Below are 12593 nucleotides of genomic sequence, written 5' to 3'. Positions count from 1 at the left end.
ATAAAAGGGGTGATTAATGAGAAGAGCATGTAGGCAGTGTGTTACAGATTAAATTCTATAAAGAGTAAAACCTGCAAGGTTACAGAATCCTGCCCCAGCATCTGTGTCACACCTGGGGCACTACAGGCTTTCCACTGGCATGAGAGATGGCCCAGGCCATAGGCAAGGAACCATTCTTAGAGTCATCGAATTATCAGAGACTTGAGGTGGACAGGGTTTCAGAAGTCACCTGGTCCATTTTCTTAACTGACTCAACTCACATGTTTGTTGAACACTTCTATCGTGGGAGATCTTGCTTCTCCAAAGGTAATCCATCCTATTGTAATTTGTCAGAAAAACAAACTCAAGTCTGCCTCATCATAACTGCTATCACCACCAGTCCCATTTACTCCTTTATTCAGTGAATGTTTACAAATTGCCTACTCTGTGCTAGGCACTGGTCTATGATGCTGAGCAGACATGCTGGTTCCTGTCTTCACAGAATATATGGTCACATTGAGACAAAGACTGGTAAACAGGCTCTTAGAATTTAGCGTGACAAGTGCTGTGGCAGGAGAGTTCATGTCATGGACTCTGCCCCTGATTCCCACTTAGGCCTGGCCCTTATGCCTGCTTATAGATGAGCCCCTGAGAGTTCCAGTGACTTGTCTGGGGTTACGAGCAGGACTTGAACATCAGGGCCAGGACTCTGATGTGGTCCATGGTCTACCACTGCCCATCATGAACTGAGCCCTGGGCCCAGGCACACCTGGTGAACACCTGGGGAGTAAAACCTCGCACTTCATTAACAGAGGTTAATGTGGGGTTCATAGTGTACTGTGCCCCTAAAGAATTTTATTCTAGCCATGTTGCAGCACTGGTGTACAAGGGGGAAGTTTGGCACAGGAACAGGGACAAGCTACTTAGCTGAGAAATAGAACACAAGAAAATATACATTACCTTCTGTTTAGGCCCTGGGGCTGGGCTCCTTAGCACACAAAGGATGGAGGGAAGGGCTGAGTGAGCAGGAAAACTCCACTTTTGTCCACATATTTGAAGGTCTTCCCAGAGAAAATGGGTGTAGAAGAGCACTGTGGCCGAGGGAATGTCCTCCCAGAGAACATGGGTGTAGAAGAGCACTGTGGCTGAGGGAACGTCCTCCCAGAGAACATGGGTGTACAAGAGCACTGTGGCCGAGGGAACGTCCTCCCAGAGAACATGGGTGTAGAACAGCACTATGGCCGAGGGAACGTCCTCCCAGTGAACATGGGTGTAGAACAGCACTATGGCCGAGGGAACGTCCTCCCAGTGAACATGGGTGTAGAACAGCACTATGGCCGAGGGAACGTCCTCCCAGTGAACATGGGTGTAGAACAGCACTATGGCCGAGGGAACGTCCTCCCAGAGAACATGGGTGTAGAAGAGCACTATGGCCGAGGGAATGTCCTCCCAGAGAACATGGGTGTAGAAGAGCACTATGGCTGAGGGAAAGGAAGCTGGTGATGGCCTAGGATCCCAAAAGGAACACTCTGAAGAGCACTGCAGAAGGGGTTGGAAGCATGCAGAAAAGCAGCATAAAGGGGAAGGGAGGATAATGGGGAGAAATGTTAGTAGGGAGACTGAGGGCATGGAAGCCTTTAAGGATGGGCAGGTCAGGGAGGATGGATGTGCTAACGGCTTTCTTTTTCCTGAAATCCCCTGGAAAGGTGGGGGGTGAGGGGGTGCTGCATTGTACTGATCTGGGAACTCGATCTCATAAGGATCCGTTATTATCTGAGGTACAAACAGCTCAGTCCAGACAGAACAAACATAGGTGAGGGGATAAAGAGAATAACTGAGTGAGCAGAGCAGGTCTGACTGTTGGAAAGGGGTGAGAAGGAGATGAAAAGTGGCAGGTGAGAAAAGACTCTTATCAGGGGAGCCCTGGGAGCTGTAATTGAATGCAGCTGTGTGGAAACCCAGTGCCCCTCAGTCCAGGGAGGGATGCCGGCCAGCCCCACCAGGGACAGGCAGGGGCAAGTACTCATGGCCATCAGAAGAGAAGCAAAGTGGAGGCTCAAAACTCATATTACAGTATCAGAATAATGTGATGATGATGATGACGATAAGCTAAGCATTTACCAGTGTTACCTGGCTTATTTGTTACGAGAACAGGTCAGAAAACTGAGGTGGAGAACACTTGAGAAGTTTGCTCACACCCACACAGCTGCAGATGCAGGTGTTTGAGGCTGGGTCAGTCATAACAGGATCTCGCCACTTGCCCCTGTGGTTTGAATTTGGCTATTTGGGTAAAAGGCACAGGGTGGTAAACAGGGAGAGGCCAGAGTATTTTCTACAGGCACACTTGTGCTCACAGACCGCAGGGCACAGGGCATAGGAACTGAAGGCAGAGATGTCAGGAGGACACGGCACCATTGCAGGTGTGGACATGAGGGAAGGAAAACAACATGGTGCCTGCCACCTAGCCGAGCCTTGAGCTTCTGGCATGATCAAAGGCACACGTGCAAGTGGCCACTGCAGCGGGCAACTCTGTGAGCATCATTTCTCTCAGGGCTGCTGATTAAAACTGAGTTGGGGAACCCTATCTTTAGTGAGGGGTTTTTCTCCATTGCTTATGGCCTGACCTCACTCTAAGGAAGTCTGCCCTACATGCTCTACTTCACAAAGGGTTGAGTAATATGCCTGAAGCCACATCACTATGTGTGACAGAGCTGGTATTTAGAGCTAGGTCAGTCAGACTTCTCCAACTCTGCTTTTTCCGCTGTACATACAACACTGCCTGACAATTTCTCACTGAGGTCATTCCTGAAAGCTGGCCCAGACTAGGTTAGCAGGAGTCCCTGGGTGGGACAAACAGTTACCACACTCTACTGCTAACCAAAAAGTTGGAGGTTCAAGTCCATCTAAATGTGCCTTGAAAGAAAGACCTGGTGATCTGGTTCTGAAAAACCAGCCACTGAAACCCCTATGGAGTACAGTTTTACTCTAACACCTATGGTGTTGCCATGAGTCAGGGCTGGCTCGATGTCAACTTGTTAACTAGGTTAGCTTTGTGTCAAGGCTCCAGTGCAAAACAAAGAGCTGTGCAAGGCTGGGAGGAGACCAAGTGCTGTCCGTTCACAGTGGCCCAGCCCTAACAAGCTTGCTCCTACAAACTCACAAAGGCCTTTATTCCCGGGGTCTGTCGTCACCGCCCAAGACCGTATTTCGCAAACCAGCTTTTGAAAGAAGTCATCTAACAGGAACCATTTGTTTTTTTTCTAATGATTCTAAATTCAGAGACCATGTGGGACATGGATAGGACAGGACAGGAGCTGTGGTTCAAACACTCACGTTGCAGGTTTTGACAGAGGATGCAGTACACATCTTTCTGGAATGTGTAACCTCGTGTAGCCTCCCTAATCTTTAGGTTAGCAGCCAAGCACTTAACCATTTGCACCACCCAGGTACTCCCTACTAACTGTAAATGTTGGCAGTACAAACCTACTTGGAGGCACCTCAGAAGCAAGGCCAGCCAATCTGCTTTCAGAAGGTCACAGACTTGAAAACCCTATGGAACAGTTCTACTCTTTAATACATGGGGTCATCATGAGTCAGAATCAATTCAATGGCAACTGGTTTTGAGGTTTTTTTTGTTTTTTGTTTTTTGTTTTTAAGCTTCCCTTTGGGGTCCCACCCCTCTCCTCCTGCATACCATGTAGGCCTCTTGGAGCCACTCCCTTCCAGCGACAGAGGGCTGGCCTTGTGGCCCAGGTCTGCCAGCCCTCTAGCCACAATGATTAGGTCAGGCACCCTCACTTGCCAAAGCCACATGCACAGAACTCAATTCCAGGACATTGTGGCAAATGCTAAGAAGAAGAGGTCCTACCTATCTCTGCTGGGATCATTTACAGTAAAAGTATTAAGCCCAGGGCTGTCTGAGGCCATTCTAAGGAACTTGTCTGAGAGGAAAGCAGAGTAGATGGAAAGCGGATAGAGAGGGGAGGGGAAAGACCAAGCCCGATGACATTATCTGATCCTTGGAACCAGCTATGCTTGAAGCCGGTCCTACTCCTCCACTCCTTGTAGTCATGAACAAGTTGAATTGGATTTTTATCTCTAAAACAGAAATGTTGCCCGTATAATAAGTCTGCTGTAAAGCTTGGATGAAATGATATAAGCAAAACACTTAACCCAATGCCTGGCCCATAGTAAGCCCTCAATAAATAATGATAGCTATTATGGGGTGCAAATCAGATGATGGGGTGCAAATCAGATGATGGAAGTGAAAACACTCAGAAAGGCATAAAGCATTATACACAAGTAAGGTACCCATTACATGCTTTCCTGTCCTCCAGTGACCTATATCTCACGTTGTGGCTTTATTGCACACTCTCTTATTCTCTAAATATTTCATGGGCCCAATTAGGCTGTGACAACCTCGTGGCAGAGACCACGGCTTACATTTATGTTTTAGCTATCACAGAATGTAGCACGGCTGTCAAGCACACCACAGCAAAGCAGAGTGGTTACAATCACAGGCTTTAGTGCCTCAATACCTGGCTTCAGGTAACACCCTGCCCCTGACACACTGTGTAGCCACAAGCAGACTGTTTAACCTCTGTGTATCAGTTTACTGCTATGTAAAGTAGGGCTAATGAGAGCACCTACCTCACTTCATCATTACAAGGATTAGCTTAGCTAATAGTTACAAAGCATTTATAACAGTGCTTGGCATATAGTAATCCATCTCTGTGAAAGTGTTTAAGTAAATACCTACCAATTACTGTATTATTGTAATTTCTGAAGCATTTACTGAATACTCAAAGGATATACAACCCTTTCGTTCCTATCGTGAGAAGACAAGCCCGTGCCTCTAAAAAATAACAGCTGTCATTAATTAATGGCTTACTATGTGCCTCCTGGAGCCCTGGTTGTGCAGTGGTTAAGAGTTAGAGCTGCTAACCAAAAGGTCGGCAGTTCAAATCACCAGCCACTCCTTGGAAACCCTATGGGGCAGTTCTACTCTGTCCTAGAGGGTCGCTATGAATCAGAACGGACTCGTCAGCAATGGGTTTGGTTTTGTATGTGCCTCCATCTGTACCTTCGTGCCATAATTATGCGCTTCAAAGCTGGAAGGAACCAAAAAGAACTTCTCAGTTTGCAGATGAGAAAAGAAAGGTCCAGAGAGATTACATGATGTATCCAAGAAGGCACAGCTTGCCAGGAACAGAATGAGGAGAAGAAGCCAGCCCCTGACTCCCAGCCCCATTAGTGCTCTCCCCATTCCGCCCCACCACCTAGGGAGGTGATATGCAGCATATGGCCAAACGCACAAACACAGACAGCCGCAGCTGCAGAGATGCCTTCCTTCCTTTAACAAATATTTATTTCACGAGGAAATATGTACAACTGCCAAGAAATTAGGGAAATGGACAAGAGTGAAGCAGAATCCCTCCCCAACCTGTTGTTCTTGGAAAGCAGGTAGTTGTCATTACCTCCTTTCACTCGTTTTGCAAACATTTGAACATTTATGTTTGCCAAGCACTAGGGATACAGAGTCAACATAAGGGACATAGTCCTTGCTTCTATGGACTTTAAAATACCATGGGTATGGTTACAGCATAGGTGCTCAATTATGGTTATTGAATCAATGAACAAATCATTGAAAGTATCAATGAGTCAGTGACGGGTGGCTGGATGGATGGATGGATCTCTCCAGGGACACACATGTCTTTGAGCTTTGTATACAGAAGATTATACAATTATCTTCCCTTGATTTTTTTCCCACAAAGATGAGAGATACAGTCTGAGAGACTGAATGTGATAATTTCAGAGGTAGAAAGAGCCCAAGAGATCAGAAAGCCCAACTCTTTAACTTTATAGATGAGAAAAGTGGCCCCAAGTGAGAAGGAGGTCACACTTATCTATGTGTGACTTGGTGACCTCCTTTGTGAACATATATGTCCAGCAGCACAGACTTCTGGTCCTCCAAGGAGATCTCGTCTCATAAGGTTAGCAATCCTATTTCCAGAGCTCCTCCTTGACCCGGGGAAGGCATGCTGCAAGAGGGCCACACCCAGGATGTGCTTAGCCAAAAAGCTGGTGATGAGCCCTCTGTCCCATCATGAGAGGAAGCATTTATCTAAGGACTGAAAAATCATGCTATGGGTCTTCACGCACCAATTTGTAAGGCTGCTAATGAAGTCCATCTGCTTGCAACAGGAGCCTGCCTCTGCCTGTGGTTACTGCATAATAATTGTTCTGGAGGGAAAACATCTGTTGTTACTATCCCATTCCTGGTTGTCTTCTCCAATTTGTCTCATGCCATTGCCTGTCCAATCCTAGCCAGGCTGGTATGCTGGCATGGTAAGACACTGCAGGACATAAGTTTTCTCTTTTTTCCCAACTTCGTCCTGCCATTTGCTAGTCCTTTCCCATGCTGGCCCAGCTTTTCTCTCAGTTGCTTCTTCCCCATTTAGTGTGTTGGTCCAGGGAGCATCTATTCTAACCCCAAAGTCCTGGGCCATCTCTCCTAATCCCCTATTTGGTATTGAAACCTCAGTGCCTTGGCCTTCATGCCTAGACGGCCCTCATTGCTTTTGGAAACTGTCTTAGTCTTTCTGGTTTTCAATGAAATAATCACATGACCATATGGAATCCAAGCTGAGGTGTGTAGGTGATGGTGTTATCCAGAGTAACTATAACCAGACAAAAAGCAGAAGCATATATTCCTTGAAATTTTGTTGAGAATTACTAAGGCTAATGTAGAATTCCTGAACCTTGAACACAGTTAAACTGCTAGAAGGCAATGCAATTTCTCACACTCTGGCTGTGGAAGTAAAACATCAAATGATGCAGGTTAAGAAATGCAAACCTAGTCACCTGCTGTGCGTTGCAGGCATTTCTAATGATTTTTCTGATGCGTTGAAATTTAACCCAAAGTGAATTCGGGCCCAAACCAGTTTTTCCTTTGATTTTTAAACTGGGGTACACTTTAATTCACCAAGTCCCAGCTCTCCTCCACTCAGTACAAGGCTGGAATCCAGAAGCCTACAAATCTAGTGATATTTTTTCCTTAGGGGGAGAAATATATATATGGTTTATTTCAAAGAACACGTCCTGAGTCAGGGAGGGAGATGAGCAAAGTTGCAAAGTCCCACGGACACACAGAAATTAGACTGAACTTGAAGAAAGAGGTCCGACACATGGAGGCATTTGACTGCCAAGTTTGAAACGTGTCCTATTCCATACTAACACCCCTGGTCCTGGCCCTCTTCAAGTCATCCCTGTTCCCTGACAGCTGATGGATGGTTTTTGAAGCACTGAGAAAGCTGAGAAAGCCTGGGGACCCTTAAGGAAGATGATTAAAATTTAGTCCATTGCCCTGCCTTTGTTTTCATCTCTGAGCCAGAAGACACACTGCACCATTTGGGTCTAAGGACACTAAGCTGTTCTCCAGAATCATCATGTCTCCATGGCCAAGGCATGCAGAGGACAGGGAAGGAAACACGATCTTGAAAAGAATGAAGAAAAGACTGAGAAAGGACAGGGACGCAAGGCGAATCTGTAATGCCCAGCTTCTGGCAAGATCACCAATCCATGAACCCCACTTACTTGTTTTGAAGAGGCCACATATCTGTTCTAAACACAAGAGTTTCCCTACAACTACCCTTAGAACAGTTTGCCAAGCCTGTGTCCTTAAATGTTCACAGTATTTGTGTCGAACGTTAGGAAAGCCCTTGGTAATTTGCAGCAATTTAGTATGCTTGCTTTGCTTTTAGAAGATCCACAGCAGTTCCATAAACAGCCAGTCACCAGGGCTGTTAGCACGTGTGCGATCTCTCCACAGCTGCCTGCCAGCTGCCACTCCAGTGGAGTGAGCTACCACAGTCCCCCTGCAGCCCCCTTTCTCCACGACCTTCGCTCCGTGCTCCCTCCTATCTGGGGTGAAGATCATCCTCAGAAACTAATGTCCCTCCACAGCTTCCATTCCCTCCTCTGGGGTTGATGAGCATGGGAACTCTAACCCTAAAGCCCAGGACACACAGGCGAGTGGTATATGCCCATTTGGACCCCCAACTTTGGCTGTTAGGGAACTTGGCTGTTTGTGCAAGGCCTGAGAAGAAGCGCCCACCACTCGGTCTGTTCTGCTCATCAAGAACTGGTGTGGGCTTGCAGAGCCTGGGCCCAGACACACACATGCCCACACACATATGCAAAGGGACTGACTGGACTCTACCACCAACACCCGCTCCTGCTACCTCCTGTATCTAATTGTTGTTGTTGTGTATCGTTGAGTCGATTCCGACTCATAGTGACCCTACACGATCGGGTAGAAGTGACCCATAGGGTTTCCTAGACTGTCATCCTTACTGGAGCAGATCGCCAGGTCTTTTCTTCCATGGAACCGCTGGTAGGTTCCAACCACAGGCTTTTGGTTAGCAGCGGAGCGCTTAACCACTGTGCCACCAGGGCTCATTGCATCTAATTACTGGTCTTTAAATTTCTAATAATGATTCCCACTTGCCATTTTTTCCACTTGCCCTAAAGTTCTGGGAATAACCTTACAGGGAGTTTCCCTACCCCTTCCTAGAAATATACTTGTATAAACTCTTCAGGAAGCTCCCGGTCCTCATCCTGTAGACTTTGAGTCCTCGGAGAGAGACTTACTGCTTTTTAGAGACCAGAACTACATCCTTCATGCCTAATCCCTGGTGTCCTCAGCACAGGGGCTGACATTAAATAAAAAAAAAAAAAAATTTTAATAGCTATTTATTAAGTGCTTATTAAATTTTTTTAAAAATTTAATAAGCACTTAATAAATAGCTATTAACTTTACTAAATTAAATAATTCATTATTGAGCACCATTTTCTACATTACTTAGATAGTGGAGCACAAAAGACCTCAAGGTCCTTTGCATTTTGTCTTTTCAATGAATTGAAACCAAACACCCTCCTGGAGATCTATATTTATAGCCTCTAGATACCTATGCATTCAGTTAAACTCAATATTCTCTCCAAATAACACTAAAAATCTTACATTCCCTATGTAAAGGAGTCATGTCCATTTGACAGCACACCTGGATGGTGTAAACAATTAACACACTCAGGTACAAACTGAAAGGTTGGAGGTTCGAGTGTACCCAGAAGCACTTTCGAAGAAAGCCCTGGTGCTCTACTTCTGAAAAATCATCTGCTGAAAATGCTTTGGAGCACAGTTCTACCCCGACACACACGGGGTCACCATGAGTCAGTGTCGACTCCACAGCAACTTGTAAAACTCATCCCCACAGTCAGTCATCCTTTCAGTGTCACCTGACAGTTGTTCCTGGCCCACGGCCACCATGGACCAAAGGCAGGCATCTCCTAATGGCAGCCTGAGAGGGGACATCTTCATTGCAGCTTTCCACCTGTGTTTCCCTCTCTGACCAGACTTGTTACAACAATGAATGCCTGTGCAAACCTGGCCTCTAAGCCACCCATCTCCAGAATTTCTTGAGCAAAGAGGCTATTACCCACCTTGCACAGAGAAGTTTAGTGCTTTAACCAAACCCAGTGTCCTCTAGAACCAAAGGTTTGCTAGCATCTTCTGGCTGGGCCGGCACCTCCCATGTGACTTGATGGCAAACGACCAAGCCCATTGTCCTCTAGAATTAAAGGTTTGCTAGCACCTTCTAACTGGGCCAGCACCTCCCATGTGATGTGATGTCAACCTGCCTGAAGTTGGCTTCCGGGCCACCGCTCTGCTGTCCCCAGTCCTTCTAGCAAGGAAATTCTCATGGCTACGAACAGCCTTCAGCAAGGAACCAGCTACTTTCTTGCCTGAGCTGCACCATGCTTTGGGTTGAATACATTTCTCCCCAGCTGCAGACACACATTGTGATTGATACCCGTGACATATGCCAACATCCCAGATTCTCCCACCCCCAAGCTGTCCTCCAAAAGGCTTTGACGCCCCCACAGCTGCCCGTTATTCAGCTCCCAGTGAGCACTGTGCCAAGAATGGGACGAGAATTTTAAATGGTGCTTCCCACATCTATGGGCTAGATCATAAGTCCCCAAAAATGCACGTTTGATAAAACCATCCAAAGATCACAGGCAACCAGGAGCAGGGTGAGGACAAATCCTTCACATGCATAAAGATCTAGAAAATATCTGAAGTTGCTACCTAGATCTAAAGAGCCAGATTATTTATCTTTGCAGGTTGATCAATCATTTGTTTCCCTGAAGAATGCCAAGCCTTTAACTGTTCATCTGATTACGTCTGCAGCAACCACACTGCCGCTACCCAGCTCTCCAGCAGGCCACGAGTACACAGGGCTGATTCTCGGCATGACATCTATTTGCTTGGAGAAATCACTTTGCCCACTCCCATTGCACTCAACTAACCTGTCCCAAAATTAAAAGGTGAAGAAGAGAAATGGAATAGTAATTTTTTCTTTCTTTTCCTTTTCACTTCAAACAGGAGATTTGCTTTCAAAAACCCCATTAAGAGTTTAACATGTTTGCTAAAAAACTGCTGCTGAGTTAAAAATCCCCAGCAAATTACATTGGCCTGCAGCTTCTGATAGCTGTAAGGCTTCAAGACACAGCCAGTTCTTCTTTCAGCAACTGTGATATGGTTTGGATTGATACCACCCCAAGCAGCAATTACCTTTCTATGTGTTGGGTGGCAGGAAGGATTCCACTATTTGTCAGTCTCCATGATAATGACAAACAAGTGTTAAGTGCCTCCAGGTAAGCTAGACATGGTACCAGATACAGAAACAAGGGCTTTATCCCAGTTGCTTTATCCCAGAAGAGATAAGACAATGAGCTTGTCACTAGTCTGGACTCCCAGCCACATCAGAGATTTCAGCTGCCAGTTATTCCTTCCAATGGCACAGACAGCCTCACTGACTTGAGATTACTGTGGTTTACATTAATCTGGGGAGAAAAAAGGGTGGCATTCCAGGCAAATAAATGACAGAACTAAGATAGTGGGAAGAATTTTGCCACTATAGGAGAAACTGGTCTGATTTAAATATTTATCACAGCACTTGCACCAACACAACATACATCCTAATCCCACAGGTTAGCAGGAACTTCCATAAAGAGCTGTTTGACCCTGTGCATGCCCAAGTCTGGAGGCAGAGATCTCTGTTTACATTAGAGCTGGAAGAGGCATTTTCTACCTCACGTGGTCGTTTTACAAATGGAAACTGTGGCTCAGTAAGACTTGTCCAGAGCATAGGAGCATTTCCACAATGCTTCTCACCAGTGTCTAACCTCGTGTTCATAAGGAGAGAGGACACTGAGCCCTTGGAAGCTGGCCTGAGGTAGGTCTCACACACACAATTATTCCCACACTAACCACATCTTTACCTCAGACCCAGCTGGAACATCACCATCTACCTTAGAAACACTCACAATCTACTTAAGATGATCTGGCTTAGGAAACAATTAGAGGATGAAAATCCATTAAACTAAGTGTTAAGTGTACCACGTGGGCTCTAAGGGATGCAGTGTATGATATGATCGCTAACAGGCTCCCTGGAGGGGCTGCATCATGATGTCACATTTGACAGGTGGACAGGATTTGGATAGGTAAAGGAGGAGAGGAAGAATGTACAAAGGCTTGGAGGTCTGCTGAGTGCCATCAGTAAGGCGATGGAGGGGAGATGTTAGAGAACACCTAACAGCACCTAGCCAAACATCTCCACCCCCGGCAAGCCCCTACCACCTCTCCCCAGCCGGCAGAGAGAGCTCCTACCTAGTCTCTCTGCTTCTGCTCTTGCCCTCCTGCCCGTACGGCTTGGTAGTCATCTATGTTTGTATTTGTCTAAGCTTTAAATCATGCCACAATTTTTTTTTTAACCAAAAATAAAAAAGTTTAAGTATTTTTTCATTTGCCTTTTCTTTTCACCCTAAATTCCTCAATTATTTCAAACCTTTTTTTTTTTTTTTTTTTAATGTATTTCTGGAAGTTCCTCCAGATCTTTGAGGAATAACATGAAGCAGTCAGTGATTTCATCTTGTTTCACATTGCCTTTTTTTTTTCTTATTCACAAAGGTTATTTATTATTTTTTGTAAATGTTTCCCCTGTTCACTTGTTGACTTTTTTTTCCTGATTTTTTAAATTGTGGTAAGAATATATCAATATACATAGATATGATATATACTAACCACAATAAAAGAATGTAAATAAATAAAAATAAAACCAAATTTTATTCTTATGAAAATAAAAATTATATATATAACAAGACATTTGCTATTTCAATATTTTCTGCATGTACAATCCAGTGCCATTAATTACATTCATCATGTTTTGCAACCATCACCACTATCCATTTCCAAAATTTTTCTATTGCCTCTAAGCAATGACACTGTCTCTTTCCACCACCCTCCCATCCCTGGTAACCACTAATAAATTTTGGTCTCTATACATTTACCTGTTCTAAATATTTCATATAAGTGGTATCATTAAAAATTCATCCTTTTGTGACTGACTTATTTCAGTCAGCATAATGTTTTCAAGGCCTTTCCATGTTGTAGCATGTATCAGAATCAACAATGAGCATTCTTAAAAGAAAATTAAAGAAACTATCCCATTTATAATAGCATCTAAAAGAATAAAATAGCTAGGAATAAA

Source organism: Loxodonta africana, chromosome 15 (assembly GCF_030014295.1).
Source record: "Loxodonta africana isolate mLoxAfr1 chromosome 15, mLoxAfr1.hap2, whole genome shotgun sequence".
NCBI classification, from domain to species: Eukaryota; Metazoa; Chordata; class Mammalia; order Proboscidea; family Elephantidae; genus Loxodonta; species Loxodonta africana.
The sequence above is the reverse complement of the archived record's forward strand: the minus strand, read 5'-3'. Positions refer to the sequence as shown.